This window comes from Parasteatoda tepidariorum, chromosome 4, assembly GCF_982258835.1.
Source record: "Parasteatoda tepidariorum strain Cologne lab strain chromosome 4, Ptep-v5.0, whole genome shotgun sequence".
NCBI lineage: Eukaryota > Metazoa > Arthropoda > Arachnida > Araneae > Theridiidae > Parasteatoda > Parasteatoda tepidariorum.
This window is the reverse complement of record NC_141758.1, coordinates 103,945,396-103,965,287: the sequence shown is the minus strand read 5'-3', so window position 1 is coordinate 103,965,287 and position 19,892 is coordinate 103,945,396. Positions and strand designations below refer to the sequence as shown.

Genomic DNA, 19,892 nt, shown 5'->3' with positions numbered 1-19,892 from the left:
ATCATATTATGCTTTGTTTTAAGATAACTTCATATTTTGCAAGGTATTTGGCATTACTGTTCATACAAACACTATATTTATAACTGTCTACTTCTAGGGAATGTTCCACTTTTGCTAACAGTAATGAAGCATTCCATTTAAGAGCATTTTTTTCGCATCATTCTATCTGTCGAATTTGTTACTTATTTGGTGCAAAGGAATGAACATTGAAAATCATGTTATTTGTTCACCGGTGCATTATATTTTTTCCTTAATAATCATCCATGGCTTTGCTACAAGGCTTCAATTGGAAAAGAATTTTTAAGCTGTTATACTTAAACCATTTGTTTGCTTTTATTTTATTTTCAGGATACTCAGAAGGAAACTCAAGCAAGTTTCCAAGAAATTCAAGGAAGAGAGCATTCCCTTGATTGAGGAGGTATTCAGTAGCCTGCCCGAGATGGTTGACTCTGATGGAGGGCCTGCTGCTCCTATCGTTTTCACTGCCGTAGACGATATCTGCACATCACCCTACGGCTATAAGAGATCCATACATCGCGCTTGGAGACACAGTTTCTACGTTCTGAGACAGGTAATTGTGTGGCCTTAACTACCACTACAAAAAATAAATATCAATACACTAGTATATAAGACATGTTAACTTGACTCAATCTTGAGGTACCTTTTGATATTTGTTATATAATCGTGACCTCCGGACGGATTATGAACTCGTCAAAATTGATGAATGCTCCGCGTTAAACAGTTGATTTACTTACAAAATAGCGCTTAAATATCAAATGAATTAAATACGATTCTCCCGGCCAATGAAGGGGGAAAAATAATGAGCTAAATAAGTAAATAACGAGTAAATAAATAAACAGCATAAATCAGCTGGTGGTATTCAGTCATCGAATGCAAACAAAGATAAAATTCTGGAATTAGAGTAATGCGTAACTACCACCACAAAAATTAAATACCAGTACACTAATATATAAGACATGTTAACTTGATTCAATCTTGATGTACCTTTTGATAGATAAAGGTAAACATAGTCGATGATTATATCCCCCCAAATGCAAATAAGGGAACATTGAAAGTGAACAAAAGAGGAGTTTAATATTAGAAATAATACACCACGACACTCTAGCATCTGATTAGATGGCTTGTCTCAGTGTCATAAAACATACCGAAAAATACATTCTTCACACTTGACAGAAACTACTATTATTATATGCTTTTCGAAAACTTCTGCATTCCTGTTTTGTTGATTAAATAGTCACGTTTGTCAAGAAGTCAAATTTGAAAATATTTATTTAGAGTTTTTTAAGTATTATGTACGTGGATATTTTTAAAACTTGTTAAGCAGATAAATTTTATCACTTGTGAAAAATGAAGCATTCACACAGTAAATAGTTGTCTTCCAAGGTGGACATGGCAGCTAGTTAAGTTTAATTTCGAAACCAATGATATAATAGTGGAAATAGGATCAATATTTCTCTCTGGCCGCTTTTATGTCTCAAACACGATGTTAGCACTCGATCTAGAGCTGGAGCGACAAGGGGGGGCAGAATCTCAGTCTGTCATGATTACAGCCCAGTGCTTTAACTACTATATGCAATCAAAGGTCTTTTTAATAAGTGACACCCAATTAATGTAAGATCAAATTAAGTTAGAGCCCTTTAGTTAATATAAATATTTAATAGCTAAGAACTCTAAATTTGATTATGTTTTAAGCAATTTAAAAAATAATTTATTTTTACTAGATATTACACAGATATTTTCTAGACTTTATTTCAAACATTTAGTTGGTAAATATTTGTTTATAAAAATTCGTTTAGCTATATTGGGAGTAATTTGTTTACTTAAAGTGTTTTTCCTTTGTTGTTATTTGTAGCATGACTTTGAACGCAGCCAGTCATTTCCCATGGTGACCAAACAGCTTATGCAAAACAAATCAGATAAGTTTGATCCACGAGCCCAACCACGGCTTCATTCTTTCAGTTAGGGTCAATAACAAAATATTTTATCCCGAAAGGGACAGTTCCCAGATATTTCATATTATTCTAAGACATAAATTTTCTTTTCTTAATATATAAAATTAAAATTATTCTATTTTACGATTAAAAAAGAACTCTACTTTTAACGGATAAATATTTCAATAACCTCATTAATAATGAAAGTTTAAGAGTAATTATCAAAAATTTTGTCCTAACAGACACGTCAAGAAGAAAAAATTTCTTAATATTATGAAATATCTGGGGTTTTTTTAATTGCGATATAAAATCATTTATTAAACTATAAATAATCTTTTGACTGTCGTACTAGAGATGAATTTCTACTAAAATTTAAAAATTGTTATCTTTAAATTATGCTTAAAAACAACAACAAAAAATCTTAGTTAAAGATATAGGAACAAAATAGTTTTCTCAGTAATTAGTTTCATTTATTTCAATTATGGACCAATTTCTTTGAATTTGACTGCTTCGGGATCCAAGGAAAAATCCAAAACTTTATTTTGACTTTCTTTAGAGCGTGATCCAAGAGAGAAATAGAAATTTCTTTATGGAACATGTCAGGCTTGGAATGCAAAAAGAATCCCGAAATTTCATTATGGACATTGACTGGCTTGGGATCCGACAAGAAACCCTAAATTTCATTATGGACCATGTCTGGCTTGGGATCCAAAAAGAAACCCTAAATTTCATTATGGACCATGTCTGGCTTGGGATCCAAGAAGAAACCCCAAATTTCATTATGGACCATGTCTGGCTTGGGATCCAGGAAGAAACCCCAAATTTCCTTATAGACCTTGTCTGGCTTGGGATCCAGGAAGATACCCGAAATTTCATTATGGACCATGTCTGGCTTGGGATCCAAAAAGAAACCCTAAATTTCATTATGGACCATGTCTGGCTTGGGATCCAAGAAGAAACCCCAAATTTCATTATGGACTATGTCTGGCTTGGGATCCAAGAAGAACCCCCAAATTTCATTATGGACTTTGTCTAGCTTGGGATCCAAGAAGAAACCCAAAATTTCATTTTGGACCTTGTCTGGCTTGGGATCCAGGAAGATACCCGAAATTTCATTATGGACCTAGTCCTGTTCGGGAATCAGGAAGGGTGCCCGAAATATTGGTTTTGATCTTGATCTTTACGAATGACGCAATCTCATCATAGTGGGGAGGTTTATAAATTAATAACAATCATTTTTGAGTGCTAACCGTTTTTTTAAAAAATGATCGTGATCAGCGTTTAGATATTAATATAACCTTTTTTTAAATCCGACTTTCAAATAGTTTCTCGAATACTAACGTGATTTAATTTTTTTTTTTTTTTTTTTTTGGCATTCTAACCTTGTGCCTCAGTGCTTTTTAATATTTTTCTTTTAAATGTTTTTCAAAAAGATAAAGAATTGAAAAAAAAAATTTTGAGAAATTTTCTGTTCATTTTTTTTTAAATTTCCTATTACTAAAAAATTTTATTTTTGAATTTAAACCACCATTTTTCAAATTCCTAAAAATTAACTAAAAATATTTTTAATAGTAATTTTTCTGTAAATACAGTATTAAGTCACTATTTCACTTTATTTAATTATCCATCAAGAATAAATTAATATTAAGATTTACAGTTATTATTCGAAAAATATCAATATTTTGCAACATTCACTATTCTTTAAACAAGAACATAATAAATTAAGTATATCAAATAAGATTAGACAAAAAGAAATATAACTGTATTTACTATCATTTCTTATCAAAAAAATCTGAACATGATAAATGTTTTGTTTTGTTTTTATTTGAGACCAAAAATATTTTTTTATTAGGATCAGCTTGGTCTGGTGGAAGGAAATGTTAGAAGAAAGTCTGGAAAAGAACAGATAATCTTTCATTTGCTAAAAAGAATTCATAATTTTCCATTTCTCTTCAATTTCAAATTAATATCTTTTTCTTTAGATATCCCATGATCTGGAGAAAAATAGAAAGTTCTTCATTCGAAATGAACATTTCATAATATTTAGTTTCCTCAATTTCACGTAAATGCTTTCTTCTTACAGAATTACCACGTTCTGGAGAAAACAGAAAGTTCCTCATTTTCAACTAACCATTCATAATTTTTCATTTCTTCAATTCAAAACTAATACTTTTTTTTTTCAGATTTCCCCCACAGTCTGTAAAAAATTGGAAAATGGAAAAAATTGGGCCTGGAGAAATAAATTCTTCATTTTCAATAATTACTTTCTAATATTTCACGGCTTAAATTTCACACTAAAATTTATTTAAAGGCACGAAGGCAGTCTGGATGAAAATTGAATATAAAATAAGATGGTCTACAGAAAAAATAGACAATTTATTATTTACAATAATATTTCAATGCTTAAATTTCAAACTAATGATTTTTTTTAACAGTACTCTTCTCGGCTGGAAGAGAAAAAGATTTATTTCAAATGAAGAATTTATAATCATTGCTAAAATTTAAAATGCACTTTTTCTAACAGGGTTGGAGAAAAATTGAGAGTGGCAAATGTCAGTTTGAAGAAAACTAAAATAAAATTCATTAATTGTTGAAAAATCTAAATATTTTGATTCTCAAATTCTTTCGTAAAAGTCATTTTAATATAGGTGATCGCAACGCTTGAATACGCCCTCTGGGAAGAAGACAGGTTCCACGCCTTCGGCCCTTCTTCCTTCCCTCCTCCTCTTTTCAGTTGTATAGTAATGTACTATGATATTTTTCCTTTTCTTAATATTTCTCATTTTTAATTAATAAAAATATTTTTGAAAATTTATATGATACTTTCTTTTAGAAATGTGTTTAATGTAGTTTTCAGATTCATATAGTTTTCCAACTTAAAATATTTTAATCTACATGAAAATCAAGACTGAAAGTAACGTACCACCCTCTTCTATGACTCTCCACACGCTAATGGTGAAAGCATGCAAAAGTATTACCATAGGTAGAGAGTTCTGCTTTACGCCACTTACAACTCATTTCGATTACCAATTTTCTATTTGTTAAAATGCAATAATTAAAAAATGATAAAGCGTAAAAGTAGTAGCACAGAAAATGTCGTATTACCTTTTACTGGATTAAAAGAACTAAAAAAACTAATTGTGTAAAAACTATGACTTTGAAACCCGCATGTGTAAAGACTTTGAATACTTGATTAATATTTAATTACTTGAAAAATAATTTTTTATTGTTTGTTTCAATTACTAATTTGTCTGAAATTATTCGCTGGCCCACTCCATACAATGGCTTCAGCTTCTTATTATAAAATGTTAAAAATGCTTTTTATCACTAAGATGAAGACAACAAGACAACTGAAATGATATTTCAGAATTGTTATTCCACTTTGGTTAGATTGTGCAGAGGAGTAGGAAGTTTGAACCGTTGATTTTGTTCTCACGTGATCATTTCTATTCTGAATTAAGAACTGAGATTCTCCTAATGGAAAGATTGTTTGACCTCTTTGGTATCAAAATTTTAAACTTCAATAAAAAAAAACGTAGTTAATTTTGATTTTTTCATTATTACTGTAGTACATTAAGCAAAATTTATATCACATGTGTTTTGGTTTATTAGCTTTTAAGATACATTGGCTTATTAGCTGCTTATTATTACATAAAATGTCTAAGCTTTATTTGGTATTTGGATGTTGAAATTTCGTATTTAGAGTTGCACTTATGTGTATATACCAGTTAATATTTTTCTATTTGATAGAATTATCAGTTCTGTTCCGAATTTTAAATGTTTTCTTGGGATACATGGATTCAGCGATTTTTATCTACTCCTCGGGGGGCTGTCACAAAGTCAACAACTGGAATGAAATAGTAGAATGTGGCAGCTCCTTTGGGGAACTATTTTGACTACTAAATACATTTAAAAAAATGATTCATATGAATTATAACGAACATTTTAGTTTAGTAAGCTAACTAACGATTAACTTTTTAGTTTAACTAAGAGCATTTTGTTTTCTTTGAGAAAATCCCAATATTTTTTCGGTATGTTTCAGTAATATACGCAATAATATTTAATAGGTCAGGATTATATTTTTTTAATTCTTCATAAAAGACACGTCTCGAACAAAAGAACTTTTCTTAATTCTTCAATTAAATTATGATGTTATTTTTTACATGTTTTAATTTTTAATATTTTCAATTCTTTATAAGAAATATCTGAAACAAAAGAAATTCCTGTAATTTTTCAATTTCGATATGCTAGTTTTATTTTTTTATACTATTATTTCATCAATTTTTCCTGAAATTATTGCATTTAAAAAACTGGCAGTCAAAATAATATAACTTCGCCTCCTCGTCTGGTGTTCCCTGGGCAACACTGTAATTATAGAGGACTATCTGAAAATAACAGGAAATTTTATTGCAAATATTGTAATATTTGCCTAGTATCGATTATAATGATTTTTTTTTTTGCGATTATTTGGTTTAAGTAGTAGTTTTCTAGTGACTAAGCTTCAAACGACATCCTGTTATTTTTAAATCTGTCTTGCATAGAGCGACGCGTTACAGTGGCTAAGAGGTTATGATCAAAAAGTGGAATAAATTACATTTTATATTATGTTTAATATTGACTGTAAAAACAATAATAGTTTTACATAATTCATGATTATTTGTCTTACAATCGTTCTAAGTTTCATAAAAGAATATTGTCAATTTGTCATATCGTTTTTTTTTCTCAATTCCAGTAAAATAGAAAATTACTTCAAGGCTCCTTAGCTTTACATCAGTGTGTTACGCTACTGTGCTCAAAACATTTAATCTAATCTAAATAAAATTAAAATGTGGAAAACTGTCTTCGATATATCTTAATTAAATCTTTTATGTATTGGATGTTAGGAATTGGTGAATAAAATTAGCATTTACTATTTTATATTAAGAGAAAAAAATTATTCATTTAAGAATTAATTTATTATAAAAATTTGTTATCTCAAATATTTATTTTGGATAAATTTTAACTGGTTTCATTTATTTTTCTGATGGTAATCAAAAAAAATCAATCTAGAAAAATGAAAACAGGCTTTCAATTCTTTTTTGATCTCTCCGAGCTATAAGCTAATTTTTATTCCTAGTAGTATTAGGTATTAATAATAGCTCTATGACGTCATCACGTTCTAAAAATATTGGAAAAAATATTCATTTGTTTGCTTAGAAATTAATTTATCATTTTTTTAAAACGAACTAACCAGGATGTTCCAATTTCTGAAGAAATTGTAAGTTTTTATAGATTACTTTATACTCTAAATTCATAAGATCATTTAATAGTATTTGTTTTTGATATTTATTTGCAGCCTGTTAAATACTAGTATGTGAAAGACTTTTATATATCTCCGCTTTTTAAAAGCTGGCATATATAGAAGTCTTTTAATTTGTGTTAATTTATATAAATTGCATTGTATGTAAATTAACACACATTAAAAGTTGATTTAAAACAATGTACTAATTTTATTTCCCACAAGAAATTTCGAAATAAATCGAGCAGTATTAGCTAATTTTATGATTTTGTAGCTTGTATAATTTGTATATTATGTATAACGCATAAAAGAGTATGTTCTATTTTTCGAGAAATTAAAATCCTTCATTTCAATGGGATTCAACAAGTCGCTTTTTTTCATTCTTTTTATGTATTTCTGACTCAAATTTTAGTTACCACTTTTCGTACAAAATCAGTAGTCATAACAATTACTGAAGAAGTTAAAATCTCGCCACACAACTCACGATTAATTTTATAATATCGACCTGCTTAGACTTTTAAATAAATATTCCACGTGAACAATTTTTCTTAAGAAAATAAACTTCATTGGTTTGCTTAATCTAATATTTTTCGTGCAGGCATATTTTATGATTTTATAAATCTTATTTCACTTGTAATGTCTATAATTAAAACATTATAATTTGAAATTGGCACTAGACTTCATTATTCTCAATTAAAGAAATTATGTAAATGTTACTATTGTAATCACAACACAATTAGTGCCATATCAAAAAATACTTTGTGCGTTTACAAGAGATTCAAACCAATACTAATTAAGTAAGGCTATAGTGTAAGAAATTAACTTCACTTGATAGTGATTTATTATGAAACATTATAGTTTCTGTAAGTAGTAACGCAGCAGTAACATCCTATTCACTTGGGTGATGCATCTGAGTTCACTTCGTTATTTGGATTACTATGATTTTAGCACAAAGTTACAGTTTGTTCACATGAAATTACTCTGGTGGAATTGCAACGCCAAATTTGTCAAAAGACGATAAAAAAAATTGTTAAAGAAATAAGATTTTAAAAATCGTGCTGGATTAAAAGAGAACCAAATTATTCGCTGTTTCAATTCGCCACATTTTACTGTTGCAGTTAATGAATTTAACATATTTATTTAAAAGTGATTGAAATTTGTTTAATTATCACAATTGATTTTTGTCTTAATAGCATTCAAAAAGGAATTAATGTTATTAAACATTGAACAAAAGGAAATAAAAGATAAATTTCAAAGAATTTTACCTCGCTACTCTTTAACTACAATTTCAAGAAAATAAATAAGTGAAATAAATAAATAAAAAAAAATAAAACTGTGCTTGACCTCCTTTTAAAACATTCCATAATATTTTACTTCCATGCATTTACATGCATCATTAAAAATATTATTCAAATATGCACTGCTAACGTTTTATGGATTCACATTTATTTATGGATAATGGCTGCTAAATATGGAGTGCCAGTAATATATATAATGTTTAGACATTTTCCTTGATAATTTTTCGAGAAATCTCAATAGCGAAGGGTCTCTTAGATATTCATCAATTGATGAAGATCCCAATTCGTCCGTCGTTTTTATATCAGCCAAAGTGCTGGCCCCACGTCTAGCTTAATGGTGCACTGTAAAAAAAAATTTCACAGATTTATAAAAAAATTATTAAAGTTAGGTGTTTTGAAAACTTAAATTTCCCTAATAATACACAGATGACACTCTAAACTACTTATATTTCCTACAAATACTGAAAGATATAATAGATAAATTACAGAAACATTTATTGGTACTCTAAAAGCGGCGATTGGTAGTTTCCTAGCGTTCTATATTTTCATGTTTTTTTCCAAATGAACAAAATAAATGCGTATTATACTGCCCGCTTTTATTAAATTGCAAATGATGATACTAATTTCCAAAACCTATCAAACCAAAAACCCACTAACCCAAATCAATCTAAATTTACAAATCATTTTTTATCCTCCTTCAGTTTCTTTCCAAAATCAAACAAATGCTTCAAATTATTTAAAAGTTCATGAATAGTGATTTAAAAGCAATTTAAAGCAAGAGAAATTTTATCCGACAGATATGGTTGAAAAGGAGGATAACACATTAAGACTCATAAATTAATATTTAAGTGAGAAAGAATTATATCTTTTCAAAATAATGATCACAATTAAAACCAACAAAAGTTTAAAATAATCTAACAATTGTCTATCACACATACCGTAGGCCACATAAAATATAGTGTGAATAGTTTACAATAGGTGGCCCATCTTATGTTTAGTGATTTGAAAATAAATCAGTACATCTTAAAAACTAAAAACCAATCACTTAACTGTAAACTTAAGTTATGATAATCCGAAGGTGACGACGTTGAAACCAAAGATAGCAAACAATATCATGGTAACCAGAAACGAGGTTTCAGCAAAACTGAACTAAAATTATCCGCAAACCAAGGGGCCACTAATTCTAAATCTTAACCTGGGTGGTTTTTGTTACATTTGCCTTACGACGGATTCTGTAACAAAATTTTAAGAAATATTCCAATTAATTAGCATGAGTCGCGATGGCTCAGGGGATAAAACGTTCGGCTTCCAATGAAGTGAACCGTGTTCGAATCCCCCGCAATGGCTGGTCGAAACGAATCCACATCCGGCTTGCACGGACCACAGTGTTGACGTGAAATATCATCAGTGATGGATGGATCAGGGGTTAGAGTCCCTTTGCGCAAATGCGGATTAGTTCCATCAAAAAGTCCTCCACGACATAAAATTTCTCCCAATACTTGATCCAGGAGTTCCCTTGTCTACTGGATTGGGTTCGAAATTTCAAGGCTACTATTCTAATTACAATCAGAACATTAGTAGTCCCAAACCCAAAAAAAAAGGTCGGCAGTTCAACGACGGTTATAAAATAAAATTAAATTAACTAGCATACTTTTCAGAAACGTAACGGGTACTTTTTTTTTAAGTATTTAAAAAAAATTTCATTTCAAATATTCATTTATTTCATTATTTCTTTTTTTCGAAACTTGGCACATAAGTGATCATTTTTGTACACTAACTGGTACATAAAAAAATAGGTTTGAAGCTCCATTAAAAGAATAAACTTATAAGATCCACTGCATATACCATACAAATATTGTTTTATATCATTTCTGGAAGAACTTAATTTTTCTTAACTTCAGTATTTCAAAACTTCATTTCGATTGATAATTAACCATACTATATTTTAAATCGTGCTAAAAATCCTACATAAAAATAAATAAATAAAATTAAACTACTTCCAGTAATTATATTAACCGTGTCAACTTTTTTTATCATCTCTGTGTTTTATTTTGTTTTATATTTCATGCAGCTTAACTTTCTTTTACGGCATGTTTAGTATTCGCTGTAAAAATAGTATCTTTATATTATTCATAATTAGTTGTCTTACAATGGTTAAATATTTCTTAAAACAATGTTGTCCTATTGTTTAGTTCCGCAATTTCAGTAAAATAAAAAAATAATTTCAAAGCTCCAACGATTTATATCAGTGTGTTAGGTAATTGTGCACAAAACATTTAATCAAATATTAAGAAATTTTAGGTGTAAAAATTTGTTTTTAATGAAACTCACTCAAACATTTTAGGTGCTTTTTGAATGGAAAACAATAATAAAATATAGTTAATATAATATAGTTAATGAAAATTTTAAAATTTGGATTCATTATATTATCTTGAGAGAGAAAACTTTACTCATTTAAAAATAAATTTACTATTACAATAAAGTTACAATTACTAAATGTTTAATATTGACTGTAAATACAATAATATTTTCATATTATTCATGATTATTTGGCTTATAATCTTAAAGAGCTTCGTAAAAAAATGTTGCCAAGATGCCATGCCGATTTTTTTTTACAATTCCAATAAAATAAAAAATAATTTCAAATCTCCAAAGCTTTACTGCGGCGTGTTTAGCTATTTTGCTCAAAACGTTTAATTTAATCTAAAGAAATTTAGAATGTGGAAATCTGTTTTCAATATATCTTAATTAAATCTTTTAGGGGAATTTTGAATTGATAGATAAAATTTGCTGTTTTTTATTGTGAGATAAAAATTTTCAAAATTAATTTATTATATTTTGTTATCATAAATATTTATTTTGGCTAAATTTTAACTGATTTCATTTATTTTTCTGATGGGGACAAAAAAAATCAATCTGGCGAAGATTAAAACAGGTTCTAAGCTTTTTTTGAATCTGTCTGAGCTATAAGCTAATTTTTATTCCTAATGGTATTATGCATTACTGTTAGCTCTATGACGTCATCACGTTCTAAAAATATTGAAAAACATTTCATTGCTTAGCGATATTAATTTGTTTGCCTAGAAATTAATTTAGCATTTTCACAAAGCAGGATGTTCAAATTTCTGAAGAAATTGTAAGTTTTTATAGATTACTGTACAATTTTGATTCATTAAATCCTTTGATAATATTTGTTTTCGTCAATTATTCATAGTATGTTAAATACTTCTAGAGCATGAGTGACTCTTACATACTTCTGGGTTTTTCTTTTTTAGGAGAAATTGTGTTATGTATGAATTATGGCAAGCATTTAGTTAAGATAAGAGTTGATTTTGAAAAACTAATAAATATTTTTTCCATATAAAGTTTTTAAACTCACTTAGAAAAGAATTGCCGTTTTAAGTGTCCACAATTGACTGTTGCAGTTAATGAATTCTGCATAATGAATGTAAAGGAAATTAATTGAGTTTTATTAAGTAAAATTGAGGAAAATTAATTGATTATTATGCTTTTTGTTTCAATAGCACTCAAGAAAGGGTTTTAATTTATTTAAATACTGAAAGAAAATAAGAGATAAATTTCAAAAGATTCTCTTCGCTTAAACCATGATTTTCAGAAAATCAGTGATTCATATATCTTTCAACATTTGATAATTTTTAACTTAAGTGTATTTACATTCAACCCAAAAAATCAATAATCAAATATACATGTTTTAAAAGTCCATATTTATTTATAGATAGAGGTTGCCTAGTTTAGAGAACAGCTAATTTTTATAATTTGCAGACTTTTTCAAGAAAACTTAATAGCGAGCAATCACTTAAATAATAACTGGAATTATCCTGATTCTTCTAGCATTTTTATATCCAACAACGAGCTGTGTTAACGCTTGTCGAAGTGATATAGCGTAAAAATATTTTTCATAGAATTGTGAAACAATATTTTTCGAGATTTATTTTTCTTTGATAATTTTTTGAGGCTTATAAACAGTACTTAAAAACAATTTAAAGCAAATAAAATTTTAACAAACAGCTAACGTATAAAGGAGGTTAAAACATTAGGGCTCGTAAATAAATATATAAGTAAAAGACAAACGTTTCCAAATTCTGATAATAATTACCATAAAAACCAATGAAATAATCTAAAAATTGAATATAAGACATAAAATATGACACGTAAAGATCTCACTTGGAGAAAGTGGATTGCTTTTAAAATCACTCAACAAATAAACTAAATTACTCTGTGATTTAAAGTCCTTTGATTTTATTGAACACAAAAGTGGTTGATTGAAGATTTTAAATATTTTTGTCTCTTCTCATTCACATGGTAACTTGTAACTCCTCATATTCTTTTTTTTTTGTACCCCTTTAAAATGTATGAAAGAGGGTAATTACGGAGACGCTTATGCAATGCATCTTCTAAAGTTTAAAAGATTCATACAACTTGAAACTGAGTGAATGTATGAGTGTGGATGTTTATGCGTGTGAAATGTTGTCTTCTTGTGTTTTAGTTTGCTTTTTGTCCCTCGGTCGACACTGATCCCCTGGCTTCTATTTTTCACGCATTTGCTTTTTCGTCGGACTCATTGTTCCTAAGATCTTCGAGTTTTTTAAAACTCGGAAATAAATTTGAACCATATCATTTTTCTATATTCATTATCTGACTATCAGTGCTCATAAGAATAAGACGAAATTTTTAACCTTCATGTGTTGAGTTTTAATAGATTTTTCAACTAACAATAATTTGATGTCTTTATAGTTCCATTTTACTTAATTTATTTTTATTTAGTGAGAGGTCATTTTTTTCCATTAGAGTTATTATTTTATTTTATTGTGAACTTTGAAGATTTTGGTCTATGATTTTGAACATATTGAAAAGAATTCAGTTTATAATAGTTATATATTAGATATTGTTTGATTCAGGAAAATAAAATATTTCGCTCATTATTAAATTTTTTTAAAAATGGCCTTAATTATCAAAATTATTTAATTTACTTGTTAATTATTTGTTAAAATGATTTAAAACTTAATAAAAAATTTTCAGTTGTCCATTTTGAAAATTTACTTCATATCTAATCTTAATATCATGTCATTAGATAATTTTTAACTATAAGAAATTATTTATCAGATAACTGATTTTTTAATTTTTTCTTCATATCACTCCTTATTTACCTAAGAAAAATATCCTAGAATCAAATGGCTGGTATTGCTCTTGTTAAATTATTATTACCAGCAAAGTTGTCTTTCACAATTAAACAAAATTCTTTTTAAAAAATGAGATTTTAAAAATTGTGCTTGCTTTGAAATAAATTAAAACATCCATTGTTTCAATTCACCACATTTTGATGTAATAGTTGATAAATTTTACATACTTATTAAAAAATGACTAAAATTTATTTTTCTGATGAGAACAAAAAAAAATTAGTCTCGAAAGGATTAAAACTTGTTTCAAGTTCTTCATAGAACTTTCCGAGCTATAAGCTAATTTTTTTTCCTAGTGCTATTAGGTATTAATGTTAGCTCTGACGTCATCACGTTCTAAAAATATTGATAAAACATTTGATTGTGATATTCATTTATTTTCTTAAATATTAATTTATCTTTTTGCAAAACAAACTTACTAGGATGTTCAAGTTTCTGAAGAAATTGTAAGCTTTGCTATCTTTCGCGCTTTTAATTCATAAAATCATTTAATAATATTCCTTTTAGAGATTTATTTGTAGTATTTATATTTTATGTATGCTAATTCTTAGACTAATTTCATTCACCGCATAAAATTTCGAACTAAATCATGCGATAATAATTGATTTTACGATTTGGTAGCGTATTAAATTTAATTAGTGTATTGACGAGAAAATAGAGTATAATTCATTTTTCGAGAACTTAAAAAATTGTAAAAGCAATTCGTCAAATCTCGCCGCACAACTCAGAATTAATTTTATAATATCAACCTGCAAAGGTTAACGTAAACTTAAGCATTTAAACAAATATTCCGCTTGAACATTTTTCCTTAACGAAATAAAATTCATTGGTTCTCTTAATCAGTATTTTTTTTTCATGCATGCGTAAATACATTATTATGATTTTATGAACCTAATTTTTCTTGTAAAGTCAATAATTAAAAACATTATAATTTGAAATCGGCACTAAGCTTCATGATTCTCAATGAAAGAAATTATGTATATGTTACTATTGTAATCACACAGAGAGTTGGGGCCATTTCGAAAATACTTCGTGTATTTACAAGATATTAAGTATGGCTATAGTGTAAGAAAATAACATCACTTGATGGTGATTTATTACGTAACATTATAGTTTCTGTAAGTAACTCAGCAGTAACATCTTATGCACTTTGGCAATACATCTGAGTTTACTTCATTTTTTGGATTACTATGATTTTAATTCAGAGTGAGAGTGATTCACATAAAATTACTCCGATGGAACTACAATCACATTGTTATCTTCCGCTATCAAAAAAAACCTTAGTCATATATCAGAATAAAAAAATATATTTTGAAAGTCGGATATTGTGCTTGCTTCAAAGTTAATCGAATCATCCGTTGTTTCGATTCGATTCTGTGCTTTTAAGAGAAGTTTAAAACCAACACTATATTAAGTATCACTATAGTGTCAGAAACTAACTTCACTTGATGGTGATTCATTATGGGTCATTATCGTTTCTGTAAGTAATGCAGCATTAACAAAGTATTCATGTCGGAAATCAATCTCAGTTTACTTCATTATTATGATTACTATGATTTTAACGTAAAGTTAGAGTTGATTCACGTAAAGTTACTCCGATGGAATTACAATACCCGAGTTGTCTTCCGCGATCAAAAGAAAAAGATCTTTAAAAAAATAAAATTTTAAAAATTGTGCTTGCTTATTTAGAAATGAATCAACTCGTCAGTCATTATGACTGACAATTTGTGACGAATAGATCATATCAATTCGCCACATTTTGAAGTTACAGTTAATAAATTTCACATATATATTAAAAAATTATTTAAATTTATTCTTCTGAAGGGGACAGAAAAAAAATCAGTCTAGAAAAGATTTAAACATGATTCAGTTCTTCTAAGATCTATCCGAGCTATAAGCTAATTTCTATTCCTAGTACTATTAGGTATTAATGTTAGCCCTGACGTCATCACGTTCTAAAAATATTGATAAATCATCTGATTGTGATATTCATTTGTTTGCTTTAATATTAATTTAGCAATTTACTAAACAAACTTACCAGGATGTTCACATTTCTGAAGAAATTGTAAGTTTTGATAGATTATTTTAAACTTTTAAATCATAAAATTGTTTGATAATCATTTTTGAAATTTATTTATATACTATGATAAATTCTAGTACGAGAAAGATTTTTGCATGTCTACGCTTTTTAAAAGAAATTGATCTATAATTTACAAATACGTAATGAGCATTAGAAATTGCAAGTGCATAATTAATAATAAATATATAATAATAATTAACAAATATATAAATTAGCATGCCTTAAGAGTTGATTTTAAATAATCTAGTATGTATATTTTAACTAGTTCTTAGACTAATTATCATTCACAGCATAAAATTTTGAGCTAAAATAAAATAATATTAAATAATTTTACGATTTTGTTGCTTCTAAAATTTCATTTTGTGTATAAGCGAGAAAATTGAGTATAATTAATTTCTCGAGAACTCAGAAAATTTTAAAAGCAATTCAAGAAATCTCGCCACTCACAATTAATTTTATGATATCGACCTGCTTAGATTAATAAAAACTAAAACTTTATTAATAAAAACTAAAACTTTTAAATAAATATTGCACTTGGACATTTTTTTCGACGAAATAAAATTCATTGGTTCTCTCAATCTAGTTTTTATTTCATACATGCGTAAATACATATGATTTTATAAACATCATTTTACTTGCAATGTCAATAAATAAAAACATTATAAATTGAAATTGGCACTAAACTTCATAATTCTGAATGAAAAAAAAATATGTATTATGTTACTGTTCTAATCACCACACAGTTAGGGCCATATCGAAAAATACTTCTTGCTTTTACACAAAGTTTTGTAGCAAAAAGACCATGACTCTCTCTATCTCTCCCTGGTGACAGGCAAACCAACACCTGCTTATCCCGACTGGCCAGTGGACACCTTAAAAGTCTCACATTTTCTGCAAATCAAAAGATCTTTCCTCTTTGCCCTAAATGCCAACAAAACCAGGCATCACCTGAGCACATCTTGAACTGTTTAGGGCTGGACTGGAACGCTATTCATTCATCTCCCATTCTGGTTTCAGATTTTCTTAATATCAACGGATTCATTGATCTGGTCTGAACCCGTCAGACCAGATGGGAATTAGCAACAGCAACAACACGAAGTTTAAAACCAACGCAATATTAAGTATGGCTATAGTGTAAGGAAATAACTTCACTTGATGGTGATTCAGTATGGAACATTATCGTTTCTGAAAATATTGTTGAATTACAAATTATTCACTTTGGCTGTGCATCTGAGTTTATTCCATTTCTTTTGGAGACGAAACAGGTGTTATGAGTGTAAAATGCTGTCCTCTTGTGTATTAGTTTACCCTTAGTCCCTCAGTAAACATTGACATTCAAACTTCTCTTTTTCACGTTTTTTTTTACGTAGGACTTATTGTTCTTAAGATCTTGTAATTTTTTTGATTTATTTTTTTGTAATGAAATTCAAAGATTTTGATCTATGATTTTGAACACATTGAAAAGAATTCGGGATATAATAAGTTATATATTAGATATTGTTTAATTCGCGAAGATAAAATATTTCGCTAAAAATTAAATTCTAAAAAAATGGCATTAATTATCAAAATAGTGAATTTGATTTACTTGTTAATTAATTGTTCAAATAATTTTTAATTAAAAAATGCTTTTTCAGTTGTCCATTTCAAAAATTTACTTCATATCCTAATCTTAGTATCACATCATCAGATAATTTTTAATCAAAGCAATTTATCAAATAACTGATTTTTTAATCTTTTTTTTATATTACTCATTATTTAGCTAAGAAAAATATCCCACAATCAAGTGGCTGATATAGCTCTTGTTAAATTATTATTACAAACAAAGTTGTCTTTCGCGATCAAGCAAAAACCTTTTTATTAAGATTTAAATTTGTGCTTGCTTAGAAATAAATCAAATTGTCCGTCGTTTCAATTCGCCCCATTTTGATGTTACAGTTAATAAATTTTACATACATATTAAAAAATGATTAAAACGTATTTTTCTGATGGATACAATAAAAAATATGTCTGGAAAAAATTAAAACAAGCTTTAAGTTCTTCTTAGATCTATCCAAGCTATAAGCTAATTTTTATTCCCAGTGCTATTGGGTATTATTGTTCGCTCTGACGTCATCACGTTCTAAAAATATAGAAAAAACAACATTTGATTGCGATATTCATTTGCTTAAAAAATAATTTAGCATTTTTACAAAAACTTACCAGGATGTTTAAACTTCTGAAGAAATTGTAAGTTTTAATGAATTTTTGTAGACTTTTAATTCATAAAATGATGTAATAATATTCATTTTCAAGATTTATTTGTAGCCTGTTAAATACTTCTAGTATGAGCAAGACATTAGTATATCTCCACTTTTTAAAAGAAATTGTGTTATACTTAAATCAGCATACATTAAGAGTTGATTTTAAACATTCTTATATGTATATTTTCCGTATACTAATTCTTAGACTACCTTCTTTCATTGCATTAAATTTTGTAATAAGCCATGCAACATTGACCTAGCGTCTAAAATTTAATTAGTATATGGGTGATTCTCACGAAATATGACAATTTACTGTCCCTTGCTCCAAGATCTAATACTATAATACTAAAAGAACATTTTTTTAAAAAAAAATAATAAATTGCATTGCTGTTAGCATTTTAAAATGACTTCGCACTAGCATTGAATGTTTTGTATAGTTAAAAATTTTAATTGAACTTCAAAATGTCATTTTCCTGGCATGTCCCAAACTGGTATTTCCAATAATAACTAGCTTCAAAACTTCTCATAAATTTTTCAATATCTAATTTTTTTATTTCAACCGGTGTAAGCATTTCCAGAATATACGTAGAGGGTATTACTTACAAAAACTTCGTTTAAAAAAAATTCTGTCAATAACTTGTTTGTCCCAAGAAAATCTGTGATTTTCCTGGCTACTTTTATTTAGTGGCTTATAACCAAAATAGATAGATCCAGCAATCAGTTTCTTATGCTAATAGATTGATTAGATAACCTCCTATATGAACATGTCTTGTTGCATGAATAAAGATCCAATTTTCTGGTTCAAAATCTGTTTCAAAAAATTTTTCAAGATTAGTAGGTTTTTGTGTTGTCATTTTTATGATTTCTTGAAATCATTAATAACATAAACTACATAAATTTATCTGAGTTATTTTAAGAAATCCTGTTGTTTTCTGCAGAATGTAAATGTCTTAGGCCGAAATATTAAATTAAAGTGAAGCTATATGCTATAAAATGGCGAATTTGTCATACTCCTGGCTGTCATTTTCCTCGCTTATGAATTCCAGGACATTGAAGTGTTACCAAAAAAAAATAAAAGGAGGAAAAGGAAATATAAGCATAATACCAAGTTTATGTATGATTGTAATATGGTTGGAAGTAATCAAAGTTATTTATTTATTTAATGATTGATTACTATACACAATTTTATTCTGTACATATCAGCAACAAAAAACATTTTGATACTTTCTACAATGCATAAAAAGAATGAATTTAAGCAATTTATGGTCCATCTAACATAAAAGCTTAAGTTGATTTACTTACTTATAACTTAAATGACTGTTTTTTAAACTTTATAGCTAATATGTCATTTTCCCGGCATTCAAAATTTGGAGAATTTCTATTTTTTTTCCTCGAGAAAATGTCAATAGACTTCACAACTACGCAAGCATACGAAAAAAAATTTCAATTATTTTAAAGACCTTAAATTTGAAGAAATTTTTTGGTCCGAATTGTCATGTTTAGAAAGAATCACCCATATTAACGAGAAAATCAAGTATAACTCATTTTTCGAGATTTTAAAGGCAATGCGCCATATCTCACCACACAAGTCGCAAATAATTTTATAGTATCGGCCTGCATAGGTTAAAGAAAACTTTAACTTTTAAATAAATATTACGCGTGAACTGTTTTCTTTGACGAAATAAAATTCATCAGTTCGCTTAATCTAGTTTTTTTTTCAAAGCATGTGTAATTAGATGTTATGATTTATTAAGCCTTATATTACTTGTAATGTTAATTAAAGACATTATAATTTCAAATCGGCACTGAATTGCATGATTCTCAATGACAAAAGTTATGTATATGT

The 19,892-nt window shown here is 27.9% G+C and overlaps 1 long non-coding RNA gene across 1 annotated transcript; it reads left to right on the top strand.

Annotated features, from left to right (window-relative positions):
- Nucleotides 1–364: 364 nt before the first annotated feature.
- LOC147812508 (uncharacterized) lies at nt 365–2,099 on the top strand. The gene is made up of 2 exons (XR_015432899.1): nt 365–571; nt 1,874–2,099. It is a non-coding gene; the product is annotated as an uncharacterized LOC147812508 (long non-coding RNA).
- The last annotated feature ends 17,793 nt before the right edge of the window (nt 2,100–19,892 follow it).